Below are 17,762 nucleotides of genomic sequence, written 5' to 3'. Positions count from 1 at the left end.
AGAATGTAACCCACGGCTGGTTCTAGAGGTTGGTAGAATGTAACCCACGGCTAGTTCTAGAGGTTGGTAGAATGTAACCCACGGCTGGTTCTAGAGGTTGGTAGAATGTAACCCACGGCTGGTTCTAGAGGTTGGTAGAATGTAACCCACGGCTGGTTCTAGAGGTTGGTAGAATGTAACCCGCGCTGGTTCTAGAGGTTGGTAGAATGTAACCCACGGCTGGTTCTAGAGGTTGGTAGAATGTAACCCACGGCTGGTTCTAGAGGTTGGTAGAATGTAACCCGCGCTGGTTCTAGAGGTTGGTAGAATGTAACCCGCGCTGGTTCTAGAGGTTGGTAGAATGTAACCCACGGCTGGTTCTAGAGGTTGGTAGAATGTAACCCACGGCCGGTTCTAGAGGTTGTCACTGTGACACTCGTGACCAGTGGTGGGGATCGTTAGACCCGATTGGAGCTGAAGTGACCGGAGCTGCCACCTTGGTATTCATTATAACTGGCTGAGAAGCTTTCTGACTAACGCTGTACCTCCTCGTTATGAACGTAACCCTAACGTACTCCTCAGTCTTTTCCCAGAAGGCTCTCTGACATGTCCTTCTGTAACACGAGTTCTCTCTCTCTCTCTCTCTCTCTCTCTCCGACACCTCTCCAGACAACACCCCTGTGCCCGTGGCTAATGGGGTGACAGTGGAAGGGCATCCTGCCGGTAAGCCTGGTCTGATCCCCATCGGCATGCCCAGCGCTGTGGTGCCCTGCAGAGAGGCCACGCAGAGAGCCCTGGTCAACGAAGGGCTGCGGGTGCCCCCCGTCCAGGACAGCCCCTTCATCGGGTACATCATTGCCATGCACAGAAAGATGGTGGGTACCACAGAATATATAGATATTGTGTTTGTGTGTAGTTTTGGGACACAACATCAGGAGTCCATATTATTTGGACTCTCTGAGTTGTGCATCGTTTTGTTGGATAGTGATGAGAAAATAACCCCAAACCGCAATATCGCCTGCTGCACAAAAAAAAACCTCAAACGTTTCCTGTCACCCAAATGCACATGTACAATCTCTAGGAACTCTACTTACCTGAAGTAAAGTGAAATGTGTTCCTCGCTATAAAATAAACTTCTGAATCAGGCTTTTTGTCCGAACCGCACCATATTCCTGCTGTGTTGAACAGAATGCTGTCGTTAGACCATGTACATCACGTGAGACTTTCTACCAGGAAATCTAACACTGTTCAACACAGCAGGGACATGGTGCGGTTCGGACAAAAAGCTGAATTCAGAAGTTTATTTTATAGCGAGGAACACATTTTAACTTTACGTCCTGTAAGTAGAGTTTCTAGAGATTATACAGTTGTGGCCAAAAGATTTGAGAATGACACAAATCTTAATTTTCACCAAGTCTGCCGCTTCAGTTTGTGTGATGGCAATTTGCATATACTCCAGAATGTTATGAAGAGTGATCAGATGAATTGCAATTAATTGCAAAGTCTCTCTTTGCCATGCAAATGAACTGAATCCCAAATAAACATTTCCACTGCATTTCAGCCCTGCCACAAAAGGATCAGTTGACATCATGTCAGTGATTCTCTCATTAACACAGGTGTGAGTGTTGACCAGGACAGGGCTGGAGATCACTCTGTCATGCTGATTGAGTTGGAATAACAGACTGGAAGCTTCAAAAGGAGGGTGGTGCATGGAATCATTGTTCTTCCCCTGTCAACCATGGTTACCTGCAAGGAAACACGTGCCGTCATCATTGCTTTGCACAAAAAGGGCTTCACAGGCAAGGATATTGCTGCCAGTGAGATGGCACCTAAATCAACCATGCAGCAGGCAGGTGTGAGTGCATCTGCACGCACAGTGAGGTGAAGACTTTTGGAGGATGGCCTGGTGTCAAGAAGGGCAGCAAAGAAGCCACTTCTCTCCAGGAATAACAGTAGGGACAGGAATTGGACTGCTTAATTTTCTCTGATGAACCCCCTTTCCGATTGTTTGGGGCATCCGGAAAAAAGCTTGTCCGGAGAAGACAAGGTGAGCGCTATCATCAGTCCTGTGTCATGCCAACAGTAAAGCATCCTGAGACCATTCATGTGTGGGGTTGCTTCTCAGCCAAGGGAGTGGGCTCACTTACAATTTTGCCTAAGATCCCAGCCATGAATAAAGAATGGTACCAACACATCCTCCGAGAGCAACTTCTCCCAAACATCCAGGAACAGTTTGGTGACGAACAATGCCTTTTCCAGCATGATGGAGCACCTTGCCATAAGGCAAAAGTGATAACTAAGTGGCTCGGGGAACAAAACATAGATATTTTGGGTCCATGGCCAGGAAACTCCCAGACCTTAATCCCATTAACTTGTGGTCAATCCTCAAGAGGTGGGTGGACAAACAAAAACCCACAAATTCTGAAAAACTACAAACATTGATTATGCAAGGATGGATTGCCATCAGTCAGGATGTGGCCCAGAAGTTAATTGTACTCTATAGTAGTACGAGTGCAGTTAAGAGTGTACTCTATAGTAGTACGAGTGCAGTTAAGAGTGTACTCTATAGTACTGCGAGTGCAGTTAAGAGTGTACTCTATAGTAGTACGAGTGCAGTTAAGAGTGTACTCTATAGTACTGCGAGTGCAGTTAAGAGTGTACTCTATAGTACTGCGAGTGCAGTTAAGAGTGTACTCTATAGTAGTACGAGTGCAGTTAAGAGTGTACTCTATAGTACTGCGAGTGCAGTTAAGAGTGTACTCTATAGTCGTACGAGTGCAGTTAAGAGTGTACTCTATAGTAGTGCGAGTGCAGTTAAGAGTGTACTCTATAGTAGTACGAGTGCAGTTAAGAGTGTACTCTATAGTAGTACGAGTGCAGTTAAGAGTGTACTCTATAGTACTGCGAGTGCAGTTAAGAGTGTACTCTATAGTACTGCGAGTGTACTCTATAGTACTGCGAGTGCAGTTAAGAGTGTACTCTATAGTACTGCGAGTGTACTCTATAGTACTGCGAGTGCAGTTAAGAGTGTACTCTATAGTAGTACGAGTGCAGTTAAGAGTGTACTCTATAGTACTGCGAGTGTACTCTATAGTACTGCGAGTGCAGTTAAGAGTCCTAGTGAGAAGTATATTTGCAATGAGGAAATACATTTAGCAACTTTGACATGAAACATTTAGCAACTTTGACATGCGCTGTGTAAACTGGACCCTTTTCTTTTAAAGTGGTGAATACTGTTAGAGGTCTCTGTCCCCCCCCCCCCCCCCCCCCGTCTCATGTTTGGTCCTTGAGGTTTGGCTGTTTTTTTTCTTTTTTACTTTCCTGTATGTCCTCCTGTAGATCCGGACGGAGTTGTATTTCCTGTCCAGTCAGAAGAACCGTGCCAGTCTGTTTGGGATGCCCCTGATCGTTCCCTGTACGGTTCACACCAGTCAGAAGGACCTGTACGATGCTGTCTGGATACAGGTGGCCCGTCTGGCCAGCCCTCTGCCCCCGCAAGAGGCCAGCAACCATGCACAGGACTGGTCAGCCCACCCCACACATACACATACACACACACACACACACACACACACACACACACACACACACACACACACAGGGCTAGTCTGCAAGTCTCCCCTTGATGTGATGGTTATCTTGATTGCCTGCTGGTTGTCAATAAAGGTGTGTGTGTGTGTGTGTGTGTGTGTGTGTTATGCCCCTACTACAGTGATGACAGTATGGGCTACCAGTACCCCTTCACACTGAGAGTGGTGGGGAAGGATGGCAGCTCGTGTGCCTGGTGTCCTTGGTACAGGTGAGGTGGCCTCCTCCATCATCAGCACCATCAAAACACACTTCACTTCTGTTACTAGATCTCATTTGGCTTCTGCTCAACTGTGTGTTACTGTGTGTGTTCAGGTTCTGTCGAGGCTGTGCGGTGGACTGTACGGAGGACAGGGCCTCGGTAGAAAACGCCTACATAGCTGTCGACTGGGATCCTACGGCCCTACACCTCCGTTACCAGACCTCACAGGAGAGGGTGAGTCATTAGATCCTATAGGAAAAGATGACATCCACTCATCACATATTATGCAGACGTTATTGCTGGTGTAGCGAAATGCTTGTGTGTGCAATAATATTTAACAATACACACAACTAAACGTAAAAGAATGTAATTATTAAATATATAAACATTAGATCGAGCAATATAGGAGTGACATTGACTAAATACAGTAGAATAGAATACAGTATATACATATGAGATGAGTAAAGCAGTATGTAAACATTATAAATCAACTGACCAGTGTTCCATTATTAAAATGACCAGTGTTCCATTATTATAGTGACCAGTGTTCCATTATTAAAGTGACCAGTGTTCCATTATTATAGTGAACAGTGTTCCATTATTATAGTGACCAGTGTTCCATTATTATAGTGACCAGTGTTCCATTATTATAGTGACCAGTGTTCCATTATTATAGTGACCAGTGTTCCATTATTATAGTGACCAGTGTTCCATGATTAAAGTGACCAGTGTTCCATTATTAAACTGACCAGTGTTCCATTATTAAACTGACCAGTGTTCCATTATTATAGTGACCAGTGTTCCATTATTATAGTGACCAGTGTTCCATTATTAAACTGACCAGTGTTCCATTATTAAACTGACCAGTGTTCCATTATTATAGTGACCAGTGTTCCATTATTATAGTGACCAGTGTTCCATTATTAAAGTGACCAGTGTTCCATTATTAAAGTGACCAGTGTTACATTATTAAAGTGACCAGTGTTACATTATTAAAGTGACCAGTGATCAATTATTAAAGTGACCAGTGTTCCATTATTAAAGTGACCAGTGTTCCATTATTAAACTGACCAGTGTTCCATTATTATAGTGACCAGTGTTCCATTATTATAGTGACCAGTGTTCCATTATTAAACTGACCAGTGTTCCATTATTAAACTGACCAGTGTTCCATTATTATAGTGACCAGTGTTCCATTATTATAGTGACCAGTGTTCCATTATTAAAGTGACCAGTGTTCCATTATTAAAGTGACCAGTGTTACATTATTAAAGTGACCAGTGTTACATTATTAAAGTGACCAGTGATCCATTATTAAAGTGACCAGTGTTCCATTGTTAAAGTGACCAGTGTTCCATTGTTAAAGTGACCAGTGTTCCATTATTAAAGTGACCAGTGTTCCATTATTAAAGTGACCAGTGTTCCATTATTAAAGTGACTAGTGTTCCATTATTAAAGTGACCAGTGTTCCATTATTAAAGTGACCAGTGTTCTATTATTAAAGTGACTAGTGTTCCATTATTAAAGTGACCAGTGTTCCATTATTAAAGTGACCAGTGTTCCATTATTAAAGTGACCAGTGTTCCATTATTAAAGTGACCAGTGTTCCATTATTAAAGTGACCAGTGTTCCATTATTATAGTGACCAGTGTTCCATTATTAAAGTGACTAGTGTTCCATTATTAAAGTGACCAGTGTTCCATTATTAAAGTGACTAGTGTTCCATTATTAAAGTGACCAGTGATTCCATGTCTATGTATATAGGGCAGCAGTCTCTAAGGTGCAGTGCTGAGTAATCGGGTGGAAGCCGGCTAGTGATGGATATTTAACAGTCTGGCGGCACTGTGTTATTCTCAAAGCAGGTGAAGAAGGTGTTTAGTTTGTCCGGAAGCAAGACGTCGGTGTCCGCGACATGGCTGGTTTTCCCTTTGTAATCCATGATTGTCTGTAGACCCTGCCACATACGTCTTGTCTGAACCGTTGAATTGCTCCATTTTGTTTCTGTTTTGCCTGTTTTGCCTGTTTAATTGTCTTATGGAGGGAATTAACTACACTGTTTGTATTCAACCATATTCCCAGTCACCTTGCCGTGGTTAAATGCGGTGGTTCGCGCTTTCAGTTTTGCGCAAATGCTACCATCTATCCACGGTTTCTGGTTTGGGTAGGTTTTAATAGTCACTGTGGGAACATCATCCCCTATACACTTCCTGATGAACTCAGTCAACGTGTCCGTGTAAGCATCAATGTTATTATCAGAGGCTACCCGGAACATATCCCAGTCTGCGTGATCAAAACAATCTCTCTCTCTCCTCTCTCTCGTTCATGTAGAGGTGCAATGTAATGAGGAGCAGGCCCCAGTCTGTCTATCTGTCCCGTCTAACCCTGTTCTCCGTCTCTCTCTCTCTCTAGATAGTAGAGGAGCACTGTAGCGTGCAGCAGAGTCGCAGGGCCCAGGCTGAGCCCGTCAGTCTAGACAGTTGTCTGAAGGCCTTCACCAATGAGGAGGAGCTGGGAGAGGATGAGCTCTACTACTGCTCCAAGTGCAAGACCCACCGCCTGGCCACCAAGAAACTGGACCTGTGGAGGCTGCCGCCTATACTGGTCAGAACACTGACACACACACTGTCTACTGTAGTTAGATGTAATGAGGCTACCGCCTATACTGGTCAGAACACTGACACACACACTGTCTACTGTAGTTAGATGTAATGAGGCTACCGCCTATACTGGTCAGAACACTGACACACACACTGTCTACTGTAGTTAGATGTAATGAGGCTACCGCCTATACTGGTTAGAACATTGACACACGGTGTAGACTAGCAAGACTAGTGCCCACCATCGCTACAGTGCCCAGTACCCACCATCGCTACAGTACCCACCATCGCTACAGTGCCCAGTACCCACCATCGCTACAGTACCCACCATCGCTACAGTGCCCAGTACCCACCATCGCTACAGTACCCACCATCGCTACAGTGCCCAGTGCCCACCATCGCTACAGTACCCACCATCACTACAGTGCCCAGTACCCACCATCGCTACAGTACCCACCATCGCTACAGTACCCACCATCGCTACAGTGCCCACCATCGCTGTAGTACCCACCATCGCTACAGTACCCACCATCGCTACAGTGCCCAGTGCCCAGTGCCCACCATCGCTACAGTACCCACCATCACTACAGTGCCCAGTACCCACCATCGCTACAGTACCCACCATCGCTACAGTACCCACCATCGCTACAGTACCCACCATCGCTACAGTACCCACCATCGCTACAGTACCTACCATCGCTACAGTGCCTACCATCGCTACAGTGCCCACCATCGCTGTAGTACCCACCATCGCTACAGTACCCACCATCACTACAGTGCCCAGTACCCACCATCGCTGCAGTACCCACCATCGCTACAGTACCCACCATCGCTACAGTACCCAGTACCCACCATCGCTACAGTACCCACCATCGCTACAGTGCCCACCATCGCTACAGTGCCCACCATCGCTACAGTACCCACCATCGCTGTAGTACCCAGTACCCACCATCGCTACAGTGCCCACCATCGCTACAGTGCCCACCATCGCTACAGTGCCCACCATCGCTGCAGTGCCCAGTACCCACCATCGCTACAGTACCCAGTACCCACCATCGCTATAGTGCCCACCATCGCTACAGTGCCCACCATCGCTACAGTGCCCACCATCGCTACAGTGCCCACCATCGCTACAGTGCCCACCATCGCTACAGTGCCCACCATCGCTGCAGTACCCACCATCGCTACAGTACCCACCATCGCTACAGTACTCAGTACCCACCATCGCTACAGTACCCACCATCGCTACAGTGCCCACCATCGCTACAGTGCCCACCATCGCTACAGTGCCCACCATCGCTACAGTGCCCACCATCGCTACAGTGCCCACCATCGCTACAGTGCCCACCATCGCTGCAGTGCCCACCATCGCTGCAGTACCCACCATCGCTACAGTACCCACCATCGCTACAGTACCCACCATCGCTACAGTACCCACCATCGCTACAGTGCCCACCATCGCTACAGTACCCACCATCGCTACAGTGCCCACCATCGCTACAGTACCCACCATCGCTGTAGTACCCAGTACCCACCATCGCTACAGTGCCCACCATCGCTGCAGTGCCCACCATCGCTGCAGTGCCCACCATCGCTGCAGTGCCCACCATCGCTGCAGTGCCCACCATCGCTGCAGTGCCCACCATCGCTACAATGTAAACAGAAAGATGAACATCACTTTATTGGTCAATTGCACAGAAAGTCCAACTGAAATGTGACTTCCTCTTTTAAACCAACCCTTCCCAAAGACAACGTGAACTATATCCGAGTGTTTCAATAGTTCACGTTGTTCTTTATTTGCAGATAGTACACCTGAAGAGGTTCCAGTTTGTGAACGGCCGCTGGATCAAGTCTCAGAAGATCGTCCAGTTTCCCAGAGAGAGGTTTGACCCTAGTGTTTACCTGGCTCCCCGGGAGGCGGGGCTTAACGGGCTACACGGTCTGCAGAGCCGCAACGAGGGGGAGGAGCTACTGAGGATAAGAGGAGGAGAAACGGTCTCCTCCATCTCCGCCCCTGCTGGGTTCCTCAACATCCTCAAAGGTCTGTCATCCTGTCTACGTCTCAAATAGCACCCTATTCCCTTCCTAGTGCATAGTCCCTATGGACCCTGGTCAAATGTAGTGCACTATATAGGGAATAGGGTTCTATAGGGCTCTGATCTAAAGTAGTGCACTATATAGGGAATAGGGTTCTATAGGGCCCTGGTCTAAAGTAGTGCACTATATAGGGAATAGGGTGCCATTTGAGGCACTCCTCTCTCAATGGAATCTTGCTGCTTTTTCGGTCATTCAAGTTGACTGTTGATTCCAAGTCCCTGATTTAGCTTGATGATTGCCAAGTCGTCTGCAGTAGTTTCCTGTTGTTAAACAAACCAGTCCTTCAGAGTGAGGTAATGAAACCAGAGCAAGCGTGTATTTATTTCTATTCATTCGTGTACAACACGATACACCGCATAGCCCCATATACCCAGGAAGGATTAGGTCGAGCTGTTTTACTGAGCCCCGCTCTCTCTCTCTCTTCATCTGTTTCCACAGCCTCTCCAGCGTCAGGCAGGAAGTCAGCCCCTCCCTCCTTCATCAGCCATACCAGCAGCCCCTGCAGCAGCCCCAAGACAGGAGGAGGCAGTCCAGGGGGCACGGGCCACAGACAGACCCACCTCAGGCTCCCCCAGCTGGCCAGCCGGCACCGCCTCTCCAACAGCAAGGAGAACCTGGAGGGTAGTACCAGGGAGAGGAGAAGTGGCCCTGACACAGAGCCCAGGGAGGGAGCACCGCAGGCGGACACGGAGGGTGGGCTCGTGGGGGTGATGAGTGGAGGTTTTGGGGAGGTCGGGGTGAGGAGCGGGCCAGAGATGTCCACCACAGATGCGTCCAGCAGCCTCAGTAATGTCATCGTGATGAACGGGGACAGCGGTGGCCATAGCAACGAGGTACTAAGCACGGAGGCCAGTACAGAGCCCAGCACGGACCTAGAGACCACTGCAACAGCCCAGCTGCACCAAAGAGACAACAGCCTGGAGAACATCTACAACTTATATGCAATTTCGGTGAGTGCTTCCAAAACTGCTTGGAGTTTAGCCTCCTAACCTATGCCTCGGGAAAATTGATTTAGTTTAATATGAATCAAATCAAAATCAAATCACATTGTATTGGTCACATACACATGGTTAGCAGATGTTAATGTGAGTGTAGCGAAATGCTTGTGCTTCTAGTTCCCGACAGTCCAGTAATATCTAACAAGTAATCTAACAATTCCACAACAACTACCTAGTTTGCCCCCGGTGATGCCTTGTGCAGACCGCACCACCCTCTGGAGAGCCTTGTGGTTGAGGGCAGTGCAGTTGCCGTACCAGGCAGTGATGCAGCCCGACAGGATGCTCTCAATTGTGCAACTGTAAAATTTGTGAGGGTTTTAGGTGACAAGCCAAATTTCTTCAGCCTTCAGTTGAAGAGGCGCTGTTGCGCATTCTTCACCACACTCTCTGTGTGGGTGGACCATATCAGTTTGTCAGTGATGTGTACACCGAAGAACTTAAAACTTTACACCTTCTCTACTGCTGTCCCGTTGATGTGGATGGGGGGGTGCTCCCTCTGCTGTTTCCTGAAGTCCACGATCATCCCCTTTTAGTTTTGTTGACATTGAGTGAGAGGTTATTTTCCTGACACCACACTCCGAGGGCCCTCACCTCCTCCCTATAGGTTGTCTCGTCGTTGTTGGTAATCAAGCCCACTACTGTTGTCATCTGCGAACTTGATGATTGAATTGGAGGCGTGCATGGCCACGCAGTCATGGGTGAACAGGGAGTACAGGAGGGAGCTGAGCACGCACCCTTGTGGAGCCCCTGTGTTGAGGATCAGCGAAGTAGTGATTTGAGATTTGTTGAAGGTACCTGGGGGCGGCCCGTCAGGAAGTCCAGGACCCAGTTGCACAGGGCAGGGTTCAGACCCAGGGCCAGCTTAATGATGAGCTTGGAGGGTACTATGGTGTTGAATGCTGAGCTGTAGTCGATGAACAGCATTCTTACATAGGTATTCCTCTTGTCCAGATGGGATAGGGCAGTGTGTAGTGTGAAGCCGATTGCTTCGTCTGTGGATCTATTGGGGCAGTACGCAAATTGAAGTGGGTCTAGGGTGGCAGGTAGAGGTGATATGATCCTTGACTACTCTCTCAAAGTACTTCATGGTGACAGAAGTGAGCGCTACGGGCCGAAAGTCATTTAGTTCAGTTACCTTTGCCTTCTTGGGTACAGGAACAATGGTGGCCATCTTGAAGCATGCGGAGACAGCAGACTAGGATAGGGAGAGATTGAATATGTGGGTAAACACACCAGCCAGTTGGTGTGCTCATGCTCTGAGGACGCGGCTGGGGATGCCGTCTGGGCCTGCAGCCTTGCGACAGTTACAGTTACTTAGATATAGTTATATACTTCGGGATTAGAAAGCCTCTGAACCAAATGGCACCCTATTCCCTATATAGTGCACTACTTTTGACCGGGGCCCATGTTGTGTTAGTAGGAGGTTCTCTCTCTCTCTCTCTCTCTCTCCAAAGTGCCATTCAGGTATCATGGGAGGTTCTCTCTCTCTCTCACTCTCCAAAGTGCCATTCAGGTATCATGGGAGGTTCTCTCTCTCTCTCTCTCCAAAGTGCCATTCGGGTATCATGGGAGGTTCTCTCTCTCTCTCTCCAAAGTGCCATTCAGGTATCATGGGAGGTAATAGGAGGTTCCCTCTCTCTCCACAGTGCCATTCAGGTATCATGGGAGGAGGACACTATGTGACCTATGCCAAAAACCCCAACAACAAATGGTACTGTTACAACGACAGCAGCTGTAAGGTAAGAACACACACACACACCCTCGACTAATAGACAATTAATCTAGCAAACCAGTTAGTAATTTTTGAAGCCAAAACGAGACATTTTAAAGTGCGTACTTGTTTGCCCTCCCTAGGAAGTGCACTCGGAGGAGATGGACACGGACTCGGCCTACATTCTGTTCTATGAGCAGAAGGGAGTGGACTTCTCTCAGCTCCTGCCAAAGACTGACGGCAAGAAGATGGCCGACACCACTAGCATGGACGAGGATTTTGAGTCTGACTACAAGAAGTATTGTGTCCTTCAGTGATTTCATGATCACACAGTCTTCCACCGACCTACCGGTCAACCGTCAACATTATGCCTGGAACTCTGGACAGACGGAAAGGACACAGTGCTTCTTCAAGCCGGTCTCAACTGGGCTCCCAGGAAGCACAAAATGGTGTCTTTTGGCCGAGTCATCACAAACTGAACCACTTGAATGCCGGAGCGGTTGTCATGTTTTCGCATACCGCAAGATACCCCCTTGTTGTTTTGTCAAGAGAACAACATTGAAGACCCAATTTTTTTTTTGTTTGTTAAGCACTAAGCTGTTGCACATTGAGCCTGAGGAAACCCTCCCTCTCGTGTGTGTGTGTGTGTGTGTGTGTGTGTGTGTGTGTGTGTGTGTGTGTGTGTGTGTGTGTGTGTGTGTGTGTGTGTTTATTGTCAGCACATGAGCTGATATTGCTTCCTTGTTGCGCATATTTGTCCCCTGCAGCCATCAAAACATGTCCACATACCTACATAATGTCTGTCTCTATAACTCACTATTGTGAAACGGTAATGTAGAGATTATACTAATATTATTTTAGTGATTAAAAAGGTTTTTTTTATTTTCCTTCTTCAGTAACGATACTGTCATTTAAAAAAAAAAAAAAATCCTAATGCTACCTCACTGCATTTCATTGGCCAATTGGAACGGTCAAATATTTTTGACAGTATTAAAACCTCACCCACTTCCTCCTTTTGATGTCCCCGCACACACAGACACAGACACAGACACAGACACACACACACAGAGACAGAGACACAGAGACAGACAGACACACACACACACACTTTGAAAAATAATAATCTCCCTTTATGAAGAAAGATTCCACAAAATTGAGGGGTTTGACCTTAATTTGACCCCTTGCCAAGCAACTTCCTAAAACAAAAAAGTGCAATTGCTGATCAATGTACCCACGACATCGAATGACTTTAGGGGCGTCACTGTAAGTCATTTTAACTCACAAGCTTGAGTTTAAATCTTGGTTATGTTGTGGACAGGTGCCATAGAGGATGTTTCAAAGATAATATATAAATACACATTTGTATTGTTTTCTCTTTCTCCAAATACTTATTTTATAGAGTTATTTTTATCATTGCATTTATTTTTATGTAAATTTTTTGTTAATTTAAGGGTTGTTCTCATCTCTGGTGTTTATCTACAATACGTTGTAGGGAGCCACTCTGAGACTGTAAATGAATAGGGCCACATGACACCCTATTCCCTAGTGCACTACTTTTCACCAGGGCCCATAGGGTTCTGGTCAGAAATAGTGCACTACTGAAGAGTACCTTCACAAAGTATTCATACCCCTTGACTTATTCCACATTTTGTTGTTGTTACAGCCTTTGTTTCTCCCTCTACACACACCACCCCATAATGACAAAGTGAGGGGTGAAAAAAATCTGATATGTTTGCAAATTTATCGAAAATGAAATACAGACATATCTCATTTACACAAGTATTCACACCCCTGAGTCAATACGTATTAGAATCACCTTTGGCAGCGGTTACAGTTGAGTCTTTCTGGGTAAGTGTTGTGTCAAACTCGTTCCACGGAGGGCCGAGTGTCTTGCAGGTTTTTGCTCCTCCTTTGTACTTGAATGATGAATTAAAGTCACTAATTAGTAAATAACTCCCCTCACCTGGTTGTCTAGGTTTTAATTGAAAGGAAAAACCTAAAACACAAAGACATTCGACTCTCCGTGGAATGAGTTCCACACGCCTGCTCTAAAAGCTTTGCACACCTGGATTGTACATTTATTCTTTTCAAGTGTCTTCTAGCTCTGTCAAGATGGTTTTTGAGCATCGCTAGACAGCCATTTTCAAGTCTTGCCATAGATTTTCAAGACTATTGTCAAGTCAAAACGACTTAGTCCAGTCAGGGACATTCAATGTCATCTTGGTAAGCAACTCCAGTGTATTTTCTGTTTTGGGTTATTGCCCTGCTGAAATGTGAATTCATCTGCCAGTGGAAAGCAGACTGAACCAGGTTTTCCTCTAGGATTTAGCCTGTGCTTAGCTCTGTTCTATTTATTTTTATCCAAAAAAAACTCCTTGGTCCTTGCCGATGACAAGCATACCCATAACATGATGCAGCCACCACCATGCTTGAAAATATAAAGAGTGGTACTCAGGGATGTGTTGGATTTGCCCCAAACATAACGCTTTGTATTCAGGACATAAATTGCCACATTTTTTGCAGTTTTACTTAAGTACCTTACTGCAAACAGGATGCATGTTTTGGAATATTTGCAAACTGTTCAGGCTTCCTTCTTTTCACTCTGTCAATTAGGTTAGTATTGTGTTGTTGATCTATCCTCAGTTCTCTCCTATCAGAGCCATTAAACTCTAACTGTTTCGAAGTCACCATTGTCCTCATGGTGAAATCCCTGAGCAGTTTCCTTCCTCTCCGTCAACTGAGTTTGGAAGGTCGTCTGTATCTTTATAATGACTGGGGTGTATTGATACACCATCCAGAGTGTAATTAATAACTTCACTGTGCTCAAAGGGATATTCAGCGTCTGCTTTTTATTTTTTACCCATCTACCAATCAATCCTTCTTTACGAGGTATTGGAAAACCTCCCTGGTCTTTGTGGTTGAATCTATATTTGAAATTCACTGCTCAACTGAGGGACCTTACAATTATCTGTATGTGTGGGGTACAGAGATGAGGTAGTCATTCAAAAAAAATGATTATTTGACATGTTAAGCACATGTTTACTCCTGAACTTATTCAGGCTTGCCATAACAAAGGGATTGAATACTTATTGACCTCAAGACATTTCAGCTTTTCATTTTTAATTAATTGATAACAATTCATTCATTATTTCATATTTTGCTATTATGGGGTGTTGTGTGTAGCCAGTGACGACAAATATACATTTTAAAATCAGGCTGCAAAAACAAAATATGAAAAAGGTCAAGGGGTGTGAATACTTTTCTCGAAAAACTCTGTATTCAAGAAATAGGGTGTAATTTCTGATGCCTTCCGTCAAATGTTTCATGCGATTGTTGAGCGAAGTGTCCTCACCACTCTGTTCCCTAAACAATCCTATGTTTTTACCATCACCATCAGCTGCTAGGTAATAATAGTATGTGGTAAAACACTACTCAAACGATGCGTTGTCATACGGTTCTTCCTAGCACTGTCATAACGACGCCATAACAATGTCGTAACCCACATTTCACGTCCGCTATTGTTTTTAGTAGCAGCTCTCGTGTCGAGCGACCATCTTTTCAGATCGCCACTGTGAACAGATGGCTTTCTTACCTGGAGAACAATAGGATGTTTTGATGGTTCTAATTAATTTATGATTTTAGTTGTAAAAAACGGTCTCTCTTTTATTTGTGAAGTTTTCTTCCAGCTTCCAGAATCATTCAAGAGAATGTTATGTGATTTAAATCACCAAACTCCAACTGTTGTTTCTGCTCTATTTGTGGTGGTGGGTAAACTGATCGTCATTGATTCACTGGATGAAGTGTTTGTCATTGTTAAATGAAACGTTATTTTTCCTTGTCAAACAATATTTGTGAGACTAATGCAACAATTGCATTACTGAACGTTCTTTTTGGGGTACCCTTTGGGACGTAACTGCTGTCAGGTATACAGTAAATGTCAGGCTGGGCGTCTTCGTTTCAGCGTCCCCCCCCCACTGTAAGACGATGTCTAACTATTGAATATTGTAGAGCGAGAGAGAGAATGTTGTCCCAACTTTTTTGAAAATGCATTACTTCACTCAAAGGGAGCCGTTTTGTGGAGATCAGAACAGGCCCACGTTCCAATGTTTATACTAGCATAGCACTTAGAATGCCTGCCCATTACCTTGCTTCATACTAAGTTAGTGTTAGTGTGGATATCTGAACTGTCAAACAAAGCTTATTTTCTACCCACTACCCTATGTAGTGCCCTTTTTTGGACTTGGTTTGTCAAGATGCAGTGACTCTGAACGTACCTTGTGCTGCTGGGCTGCACGCGCCCTGTTTAGAGACTGATTTAAGCGAGACGGGAAAAATGAGGTCTGTGCCTGAAATGGCACCTTATTCCTGAATGTGTAGTTCCTTATATCGTGCACCGATTTTGACTAGGGCCCGTAGTGCTCTGGTCAAAAGTAGTGCACTGTGTGGGGAATAGGGTGCTGTTTGGGACAAAAAAAGCTTGTACCACATCTTCAGCTCTCTTGTACCAGCAGCAAAGCACCGAGACGACAGCCTGGAACCCTGCTTCATTCCACTGAGATGGTTCACTCCAGATTTCAGTCAGCTAAATGTTGTTCTGATTCCAGGCTGATGTCTTCTTTTAAAACACTCCTGTGAGCATTTCAATCCTGTGAAGAACAAGGGGTTAATTTATTAACTGAACAGTGAACACCCCTCCCTCTGTGGCAGCATGGTATGACCCGTTGACCGGTAGTGTAGTCTGCTACTGAAGTTGGTTTTCACCTCTAACATTATTTTTGATGGAGAGGGGAAAATATGTATTAATTGAATTAGCTTTTTTATTTTGTAAAAAAATTGCACTGACATTGAAAATGTACATCAAGTGTTTTGTAAATAAGACATTTAAAACTGAAAAAATAATAATGCTGTAGTTGTATATGGAGTGATGATTCTGTTGATCTGTAACCAAGAAACAAATTTAATAAATCAGACGCAATTAAGACTTTCAGTTAATGGGTTGTTTTTCGTGTGTGTGGGTGGGTGGTGAGGTCGGTCGGAGGGCTCCAATCATGCTTGCAGCAGGCACAGCCTGTGAGTATAGGTAATGTGAGTTGAGTTAGTGTATGTGAGAGGAAGCCACAGCCCTCCACTGAAGCCCCAGTCTCTTTCTGTGAGTTTAGTTAGTGTACAGTGTACAGACCCCTTGACTTTTTCCCACATGTTACATTACAGCCTTATTCAAAAAAAAAATCATCATTCTACACACAATACCCCATAATGACATCACAATACCCCATAATGACATCACAATACCCCATAATGACATCACAATACCCCATAATGACAAAGCAAAAACATTTTTTTGTTTGCTAATTTATCAAAATTAAAAAAATATCACATTTACATAAGTATTCAGACCCTTTACTCAGTACTTTGTTGAAGTACCTTTTGGCAGTGATTTATAGCCTTGAATTTTCTTGGGTATGACGCTATAAGCTTGGCACACCTGGATTTGGGGAGTTTCTCCCATTTCTTTTCTGCAGATCCTCTAAAGCTCTGTTAGGGTTGGATGCACAGCTATTTTCAGGTTTGATTGGATTCAAGTCCAGGCTCTGGCTGGGCCACTGAAGGATATTCAGAGACTTGTCCCGAAGCCACTCCTGTGTTATCTTGGCTGTGTGCTTAGGGTCGTTGTCCAGTTGGAAAGTGAACCTTCGCCCCAGTCTGAGGTCCTGAGCGCTCTGGAGCAGGTTTTCATCAAGGATCTCTGTACTTTGATCCGTTCATCTTTGCCTCGATCCTGACTAGTCTTCCAGTTCCTGCCGCTGAAAAACATCCCCACAGCATTATGCTGCCACCACCATGCTTCACTGTAGGGATGGTGCCATATTTCCTCCACACGTGACGCTTAGCATTCAGGCCAAAGAGTTCAATCTTGGTTTCATCAGACCAGAGAATCTTGTTTCTCATGGTCTTGTTGCCTTTTGGCAAACTTCAAACGGGCTGTCGTGCTTTTTACTGAGGAGTGGCTTCCGTCTGACCTCTCTACCATAAAGGCCTAATTGGTGGAGTGCTGCAGTGATGATTGTCCTTCTGGAAGGTTCTCCCATCTCCACAGAGGAGCTCTGTCAGAGTGACCATCGGGTACCTGGTCACTTCCCTGACCAAGGCCCTTCTCCCCGATTTTGTTCAGTTTGGCCGGGTGACCAGCTCTAGGAAGATTCTTGGTGGTTCGAAACTTCTTCCAAATAAGAATGATGGAGGCCACTGTGTTCTTGAGGACCTTCAATGCTGCAGAAATTTTTTGGTACCCTTCCCCTGATCTGTGCCTCGACACAATCCTGTCTCGGCGATCTACGAACAGTTCCTTCGACCTCATGGCTTGGTTTTTGCACTGTCACCTGTGGGACCTTTTATATAGACCGGTGTGTGCCTTTCCAGATCATGTCCAATCAATTAAATTTACCACAGGTGGACGCCAATCAAGTTGTAGAAACATTTCAAGGATGATCAATGGAAACGGGATGCACCGGAGCTCAATTTCGAGTCTCATAGCAAAGGGTCTGAATACTTATGTAAGTAAGATAGTAATGTATTTAATTTTTTATACA

At 45.4% G+C, this 17,762-nt stretch overlaps 1 pseudogene; it reads left to right on the top strand.

The window, feature by feature from the left end:
- Positions 1 to 16,159, top strand: part of LOC109880950 (ubiquitin carboxyl-terminal hydrolase 32-like) — an 83,059-nt pseudogene extending 66,900 nt beyond the window's left edge.
- The last annotated feature ends 1,603 nt before the right edge of the window (positions 16,160 to 17,762 follow it).

The sequence above is a fragment of the Oncorhynchus kisutch genome, linkage group LG18, assembly GCF_002021735.2.
Source record: "Oncorhynchus kisutch isolate 150728-3 linkage group LG18, Okis_V2, whole genome shotgun sequence".
In the NCBI taxonomy this organism is placed as follows: Eukaryota; Metazoa; Chordata; class Actinopteri; order Salmoniformes; family Salmonidae; genus Oncorhynchus; species Oncorhynchus kisutch.
Note: the sequence above shows the minus strand (reverse complement) of the source record. Positions and strands in the feature narration are given on the sequence as shown.